Below are 9,085 nucleotides of genomic sequence, written 5' to 3'. Positions count from 1 at the left end.
CAGAAACCTAAGCAAGGGTATTTGGATGCCTTCTGCTGTAATTTCCTTCCCTTCCTAAATATCTATCTTGGCTACAGCATTATTAAAACCAATAGCATTGTGCAATAGTCCTTCACCATTTACGTCTGACACTAATGAATATTGGTGGCAAAGGCAATAGAATTCAATGGAATTCATATCTATACTGGAGTGGGTTGCCATTTCCTTCCCGACCCAGGGATCGAACCTGGATCTCCTGCATTGTAGGCAGACGCTTTACCATCTGAGCTACCAGGGAAGCCCTTATGTCCCTTTACCATCATTTAAATAGAGTTCTTGACAAATACTGTATAATATCATTTATATGTGGAATCTAAAAATACAAAAAAAAAAAAAACACTGAATATAAGAAAAAAGAAGTAGACTCACAGATATAGAGAACACACCAGTGGTAACCAGTGGTTGGGAGGGTGCAATATGTGGGTAGGGAAGTGGGAGGTATAAACGATTGGATGTAAGTTAGGCTCAAGGATGTATTGTACAACACAGGGAATATAGCAAATGTTTCAGAATAACTGTAAATCGAAAGTAACCATGAAAAACTGTATAAAAGTTAAAAATAAAAAATTTTAGTTAGAAAATATTTTTAATAAATAGATCTCGAGTACCCTACTCACGCTACCTTATATACTCAAAAACTCTTATATATCTTCATGAAACCTACAGATTTTCTGAATTGTTGACCTGGCATTACATCATTACCTTTGCCCATTCTGCTTTGACAGGTTTTGCTATATGTGTGTGTGCACACAAGTGTGTGTGTGTATGTGACTTCCCTGGTGGCTCAGATGGTAGAGTCTGCCTGCAGTTCGGGAGACCCGGGTTCAGTCCCTAAGTTGGGAAGATCCCCTGGAGGAGGGAATGGCTACCCACTCCAGAATTCTTGCTTGAAGAATCCCATGGACAGAGGAGTCTGGTGGGCTACAGTCTGGGATCGCAAAGGATTGGACACAACTGAGTGACTAACACAGTGACTTTCATATACATATGTGTGTGTGTGTGTGTGTGTGTGTGTGTTGGAGAAGGCAATGGCACCCCAGTCCAGTACTCTTGCCTGGAAAATCCCATGGACGGAGGAGCCTGGAAGGCTGCAGTCCATGGGGTTGCTGAGGGTCGGACACGACTGAGCGACTTCACTTTCACTTTCATGCATCGGAGAAGGAAATGGCAACCGACTCCAGTGTTCTTGCCTGGAGAATCCCAGGGACGGGGGAGCCTGGTGGGCTGCCGTCTCTGGGGTCGCACAGAGTCGGACACGACTGAAGCAACTTAGCAGCAGCAGTGTGTGTGTGTATATATGGTTTACGTGTGGGTATGTGTGTTACATTGAAGCAATAAAATTAGTAGGATATAAGATGTTTATTATAACAGCATGTAATGGTAGAGATAAAAGTTATGAGAAACGTTAATCTAACCCAAAGATACCTATCTAGTTGGACAGATAGCCATGACTCTATGTCAAAATCTATTTTAACTGAGCACTTAGGGCATACTTATTAATTCAAAGGGGCTTTAAATCACAGTATTTTGCACAGGACACATTCTTCTTTAATTTATCAAGACTTTAATATTTTAAGACATTTATCCACCTAGTCCCAATGCAATTCCAACTCCCACCAAAGCAAAACAAGGTGTCAAAGACACTTGAATTTTCTAGTCTTTAACTTCTAAGGGTTTCTGTTCATCCAACTCCAACCAGAGCCTTTCCCTTCTAAAACATTTTTTAATTTCTGCATTAAACTTCCTAACATTAAACTTGCTTCTAGTGTTGAAGATTGTACATTCTGGAGTCAGACTACCTGATTTGGTTGGAGTTTTTGCATTTTTCTCTGGTGGCTCAGTTGGTAAAGAATTCACCCGCAACGCGGGCCTGGGTTTGATCCCTAGGTTGGGAAGATCTCTTGGAGAAGGGAACGGCTACCCACTCCAGTATTCTGACCTGGAGAAGCCCATGGGCTGTATAGTCCATGGGGTCACAAACAGTGGGACATGACTGAGCGACTTTCCGTTTCACTTTCACTTTCTGCATTTTTCTGCTTATTTTTCTGCCTAAACCTTGTTAAATCTCAATTTCCTTAACCAGAATATGGTGATAATAGTGATACCCACTTCAATGGACTGGCATGGGAATTAATCAGTACCCTTATATTTTTTAGAACTATGGTCAGCATTTAGTCAACTGCTCAATATATTTTAGGTATGACTGTTATCATGGTCATAGTCTCCCCCATTATCACTGAAAAAAATGTTACTCTTACAGTCTGCAATCAAAGCTATATTCCTTGGTTGTCAATATAACTATACAGCTCTTATACCAAGTATCTAGCAAAATCATCCTCTCTGCTTAACAGTCCTCCTCTTTTGTCCCTACGCCCAGGTTACCCCTCAACATTCCATTGCTGGTCAAGCTCTCAGAATGCTCTCTATCTACTAAAGTCTACAAAAATACTCTTCTTGTCCTGTTTTGCTCACCAGAATTTTAAGTCCATAGGATCCAGAACCATGTCTTTACATTCACCAGAACCTGAAAAATTCACCAATATGACAGGAAGGCCTTGTATGCAAATTCAAACAAGAGAGTTTACATGTACTATTCACTGCAGAATCTCTAGTGTTAAGAACAAATCTGAAATAAATAAAATTTGGAAACCATAAAATAATATGGTTAAGAGAGTCAGGTTATCTGGTTCTGGTAAGCTCGGTTTTCTCACATGCAAAATAGAAATTATAATATTGCCTATCTCACAGGGTATTGTGGTAAATGAGCTAACACATGTAAAGCACTTTGAACTAGCTTTGACATGAGTACTCAGTAATAATAACCAATACCACCATTATGATTTTATTAAATACTGAAGCTTCATCTTCAATATAAATGGAATGGCTCCAAAGATAGGAGTAGAAAAATCCTAGCCCTCTCTCTAATGAAATATGAAGTTCATTTTTTTAAAGCAAGGGGAAAAATACAAAAGGTCCGTTGAAATACAAAATATGTTAAACCTTCAAAACCCATTTGAAGACTTCAGCTTTCTCCCACGATGTAGCAACAAGGACTGAATTTACCTACCCACCTTAAACAACTAAAGGACCAGACAAAATATATGAAATTATGCTTTTCAGACATTGAACATCAAGAGAGTAATTCCTGAAAGAAAGCAGCTGAGTTGAACCATGAAATCATCTGAGTCCACTCCTGAAGTGTCCCCAGGCCTCAGGGCACGAAGGAAGAAACACTAACAGACTATGGTCTCTTGAGGTCAGAATATAGAATTCAGAGACAGAGGAGGCCAAGGCAGCTAGATCACCTATAGATAAAATTATGGGATGTCTATGAGAAAATAGGAGAACATTTTCATTACAATCAGGTAGGCAAAGAATTCATAAAAAGGCACAAAATTCAAGTTTAGTTAAAAATGATAAACTGACCAGCATCATTAAAATGTCTTATTTTTCAAACGACACTGTTAAAAAAATAGAAAGGCAAGCTATAGACTAAACAGAAATATATACAAAATAAATATCCACAAAAGAGTTTATATTCAGATTTTACCCAAGAGTTCAAATCTGTTGCCATTTTTAGTGGATGTCTTCTTGTGGATTTTAAATATATGTATATATATTTAATTATCTGAGTAATGTATTTAATATATAATATATTTACTGTAATAATTAATTATTATATAGGTATATATTTAATATACATAAAATAAATATTAAATTATACATATTTGAAATCCATAAAGAAGACAACCAAGAAATAGGGCAAAAGATAATGATACTTCTCCAAAGAAGATGTATGAATGGCTAATACACACATGAAAAGATGTTCAATATTCTTATTATAGAAATCCAAATTACATTCAAAATGAGATACCACTACATCCTATCCACTAGAATGGACAAATAAATACCTCCAAGGGATCAAGGGTGTTAGGTTACAGGGAAACTCTCATTCTGCCAAAGGGAATGTCAGATAGTACAAAAACTTTGAAAAGCATTTAGGTATTTTCTTAAAAAGTTAAACAAACATATCATATGACCTCACTCCTTTCCTAGATATTTATTCCTAAGGGAAAAAAAAGCATATATTCACCAAAAGTCTTCTATGTGAATATCTATAGCTACTTTGTGGAAACAGTGACAGACTTTATTTTCTTGGGCTCCAAAATCACTGCAGCCATGAAATTAAAAGATGCTTGCTCCTTGGAAGAAAAGCTTTGACCAACCTAGACAGCATATTAAAAAGCAGAGACATTACTTTGCCAACAAAGGTCCATCTAGTTGAAGCTATGGTTTTTCCAATAGGAAGGTATGGATGTGAGAATCAGACTATAAAGAAAGCTTAGTGACAAAGAACCGATGCTTTTGAACTGTGGTGTTGGAGAAGACTCTTGAGGGTCCCTTGGACAGCAAGGAGATCAAACCAGTCAGTCCTAAAGGAAATCAATCCTGAATATTCATTGGAAGGACTGATGCTGAAACTGAAGCTCCAATATTTGGCCACCTGATGCCAGCAACTAACTCATTGGAAAAGACCCTGATGCTGGGAAAGACTGAAGGCAGGAGGAGAAGGGGACAACAGAGACAAGATGGTTGGAGGGCATCACCGACTCAATGGACATGAGTCTGAGCAAGCTCTGGGAGTTGGTAAAGGACAGGGAAGCCTGGCGTGCTGCAGTCCATGTGGTTGCAAAGAGTTGGACACGACTGAGTGACTGAACAACAACAAAATTAGAAACAATCCAAATGTCCATGATATGGAATACTAAAATGAAATACTACTAATCAATAATAAGGAATGCACTATTGATACATTCAACAACTTGATTAAATCTCAGAATCATTATGCTGAAAAAAGCCAGACTAAAAAGCATATATATATGATTCTATGTAAATTTGTAGAAAATTAAAACATATCTGCAGTAACAGAAAGCAGAGTGGTGGATGTGAAAGGACAGTGTGAGAGGAAGGAGAGGATTGCAAATGAGCACAAGGAAATTGGGGACAGGAAAATGTTTGCTGTCTCTTTTGTGATAATGGTTTATGAATGTACATGTATGGCAAAACTCATTAAATGGTAAACTTTATATGAATTTACTGTGCATCAGTCATCACTCACCTTAAAATAAATTTCAATTTGATTTACTATGAAAATATTTATTGTTTATGCTAGTAAAATACAGATAATGCAGATAAGGCAAAGAGCCTCCATGACAACCACTCTCAAATTTTACTTGCTTCCACCAAGTTAGCTACTATTATCAGTTGGGTACATATGGCTCCCAGATCTTTTTCAAGGTATTTTCCTATATTAGTCTATGTGTGTTAGAAGATTATTTATAGGCACACATCCATTTGTGTAGCTTAAGATTTCATAATTACACGTGTGTGTGTATATGTGTTTAGAAGCAGATGCTAGTTGTTGTAGGGCAGAAACCAACACAACATTCTAAAGCAATTATCCTCCCATTAAAAAAGTAAAAAAAGAAAGAAATGATACTGTAAAATACTTTGGGATGTCACCACACAAGTACACATATATTCTCACATTTTTAATTTCTGTAAGATATTCCATGTATTGGAGAAGGCAATGGCAACCCACTCCAGTACTCTTGCCTGGAAAATCTCATGGATGGAGGAGCCTGGTAGGCTGCAGTCCATGAGGTCGCTAAGAGTCGGACACGACTGAGTGACTTCACTTTCACTTTTCACTTTCATGCATTGGAGAAGGAAATGGAAACCCACTCCAGTGTTCTTGCCTGGAGAATCCCAGGGATGGCGGAGCCTGGTGGACTGCTGTCTATGGGGTCACACAGAGTCAGACACAACTGAAGCAACTTAGCAGCAGCAGCAGCAGCATTCCATGTATGGCTTTATCATATTTTGACTGCTCCTATTGATATGAGTATTTTCAATTTTACAATTTTAAAAATAGATGTAACATACACCATTATAAATCTAAGTATATGTATAAAAGTTTTTCTAGAACAATATCAGGATGTAAAGGAACTATGTTCAAGAATGCATTCCTCACTTAAATGGGACAGATACAACCAGATCACTCTTTGATCTATTATCAATTCCCTAAATTGCTAAATAAATAATGTAGTAATGCAACCCTGAATATTCATTGGAAGGACTGATACTGAAGCTAAAATTCCAATACTTTGACTACCTAATGAGAAGTGCAAACTTATTGGAAAAGCCCCTGATGCTGGGAAAGACTGAGGGCAGGAGAAAAGGGCAACAGGGGATAAGATGGTTGGATAGCATTACAGACTCAATGGATATGAGTTTAAGCAAACTCCACTGAACTGAACTGAACTGAAGGGGCCGTGAAGAACGGGAAAGCCTGGCCTGCTACAGTTCATGAGGTCACAAAGAGTTGGACGTGACTTAGCGACTGAACAAAAACGAAAGATAATATTCACCTATAATGTCTTTGTCTCATTTAAAAATACATTCCAGGGGCTTTAATTTTATATAGAGCTATGCATCTCAGGAGATAAATCAATAAAACTAACACTTCTGTGTGATACTAAATTTGATCTTTAAACAAGTGTCTATTGCTAATGCTAACCAACTTGGAAGTGACTAGGAAAAATACAAAGTCTAAATAACAGTAATTTAGCTAATGAATTGCTGTTTCAAATGACTATCACCCAGACAAATCCACAGTTGACTTTAAGCAGTCAAACTTCATTAATGCTTGACGACTAACACAGAAGATGGACTGTCAACTTAAAAATTATTGGTGTCTTCCAAACAACTGGCTGCTGCTGCTGCTGCTAAGTCACTTCAGTCGTGTCCGACTCTGTGCAACCCCAGAGACGGCAGCCCATGAGGCTCCCCTGCCCCTGGGATTCTCCAGGCAAGAACACTGGAGTGGGTTACCATTTCCTTCTCCAATGCATGAAAGTGAAAAGTGATAGTGAAGTCACTCAGTTGTGTCCGACTCTTAATGACCTCATGGACCGCAGCCTACCAGGCTCCTCCATCCATGGAATTTTCCAGGCAAGAGTACTGGAGGGGGTGCCATTGCCTTCTCTGAACAACTGGCTACAGTGAGGCAGAAATCATATGTGAAAACATTATCTAATTATACGTGGAAAGGGAAATTTTAAGGGTTATAAGCAGAATTTGCTCAAATCCAATGAATCAAAACCTGTGTTTTTCTTTGGAGAAAACAATGAAACATTCTGTTACTTGCTATTCTATACACCAAGAGAAGTTAATAATCTTTAAGATTGTTTTCACTTTTTTTACTTGATTGAAATAATCTTCATTCAACCTATCTTAAGGGACTATTGGTAATGAACTTACAACCAAGAAGAAATAGAATGCAATAATTTCTGAAGATTTTTTTTCTACTTTAAATGCAGAAATGCAATGTTGAAACTGTATTTTACATTTTTTATAAAGCCTTTTCTGGGAAAAGAACACACATTCGTAAGAGGATACATATTTTACGGAACATCTATATTTCCCCTAATATAATCCATTTTTTGACATTAGCAACACATTTCTTTTGTTATTTTGGACATTGCGAAGTGCAAGGCCAAATATGTCCTTATTTCAACATTTTCAGAAAATCATATCTTATGCATATTGTATTTGAATGTCACCTTCATTTTTATTTTCTACTTGTATTTTTTATCTCCATGGTGAGTTATCTCATTATCATCACCATTTAAAATTCTTGAGTATCTCTGAAGAATTACAAATCGTTTTGGGAATATATTTGCTAAGTCACTTCAGTCGTGTCCGACTCCGTGCGACCCCATAGACGGCAGCCCACCAGGCTCCCTCGTCCCTGGGATTCTCCAGGCAAGAACACTGGAGTGGGTTGCCATTTCCTTCTCCAATGCATGAAAGTGAAAAGTGAAAGTGAAGTTGCTCAGTCATGTCTGACTCTGGCGACCCCATGGACTGCAGCTTACCAGGCTCCTCCATCCATGGGATTTTCCAGGCAAGAGTACTGGAGTGGGGTGCCATTGCCTTCTCCAGGGAATATATTTAGAACTATACAATATGATAGATTGCATTATTGACCCCAATTCTTTACTCATTTCTGCATCCATAACTTTTGACGTGTGACTTTGGGGTTCTTCCCTTTGACTTTGGGTTCAGCCATGTGACTGACTTTGGCCAATTGACTGAGGCAGATATGAAGTGTGTCAGTTCAGAAAGTGAAAGTCTTAGTTGCTTATTCATGTCTGACTCTTTGCAACCCCATGGACCCACCAGGCTCCTCTGCCCATGGGATTCTCCAGACAAGAATACTGGAGTGGGTAGCCTTTCTCTTCTCTAGGGAATCTTCTTGACCCAGGGATCGAACCTGGGTCTCTTGTACTGCTGGCAGATTCTTTACCGTCTGAGCACCAAGGAAGCCCATAGTGAAAGTGAAGTCGCTCAGTCGTGTCCGACTCTTTGTGACCCCATGGACTATAGCCTATCAGGCTCCTCCATCCATGGGATTCTCCAGGCAGGAATACTGGAGTGGGTTGCCATTTCCTTCTCCAGGAGATCTTCCCAACCCAGGGACTGAACCTGGGTCTCCCGCATTGTAGGCTGACACTTTGTCATCTGAGCCACCAGCCCATACTTGGCCCTTAATGGGTTTTACCCAGTTTGACATGCATTCTTATATTTTTGTCATTGCTACTGGAAGAATATACCTGGATAATCTGCTGTTCCAAGATTAAGGATAAACACAACAGACTCAAAGTGCTGGAGCATGAAACAAAACCTCTCTGGCTGTTGTAACTTAAATTAGCTAAGCCAGAGACATGTAAGAGAGCCCGGCTGAGATAAGCAGAGGCACACCAGTTGCTCTCTAAATAAGATCCCCCTTTTTATCCCTCACATGTGTGAATATCACTGAGAATTTTTTTGCTACTGTTTGTTACACAGCATTACTGTGTCAATAGCTAACTGATCCATATCATGTGATTTTGTTTGTGTGCGTGTATGTGCGTTTTCTCTTAAGCTTACTTGTTATTCTACATTCTGTTGCCTGGTTATGTGTTACCCGTTGCCACCTAAA

At 38.7% G+C, this 9,085-nt stretch overlaps 1 non-coding gene across 1 annotated transcript; it reads right to left on the bottom strand.

Annotated features, from left to right (window-relative positions):
- Positions 1-205: 205 nt before the first annotated feature.
- Positions 206-277, bottom strand: TRNAC-ACA. Its single transcript has one exon. It is a non-coding gene; the product is annotated as a tRNA-Cys (tRNA).
- Between the last annotated feature and the right edge of the window lie 8,808 nt (positions 278-9,085).

This window comes from Bos indicus x Bos taurus, chromosome 8 (assembly GCF_003369695.1).
Source record: "Bos indicus x Bos taurus breed Angus x Brahman F1 hybrid chromosome 8, Bos_hybrid_MaternalHap_v2.0, whole genome shotgun sequence".
Taxonomy (NCBI): domain Eukaryota; kingdom Metazoa; phylum Chordata; class Mammalia; order Artiodactyla; family Bovidae; genus Bos; species Bos indicus x Bos taurus.
Note: the sequence above shows the minus strand (reverse complement) of the source record. Positions and strands in the feature narration are given on the sequence as shown.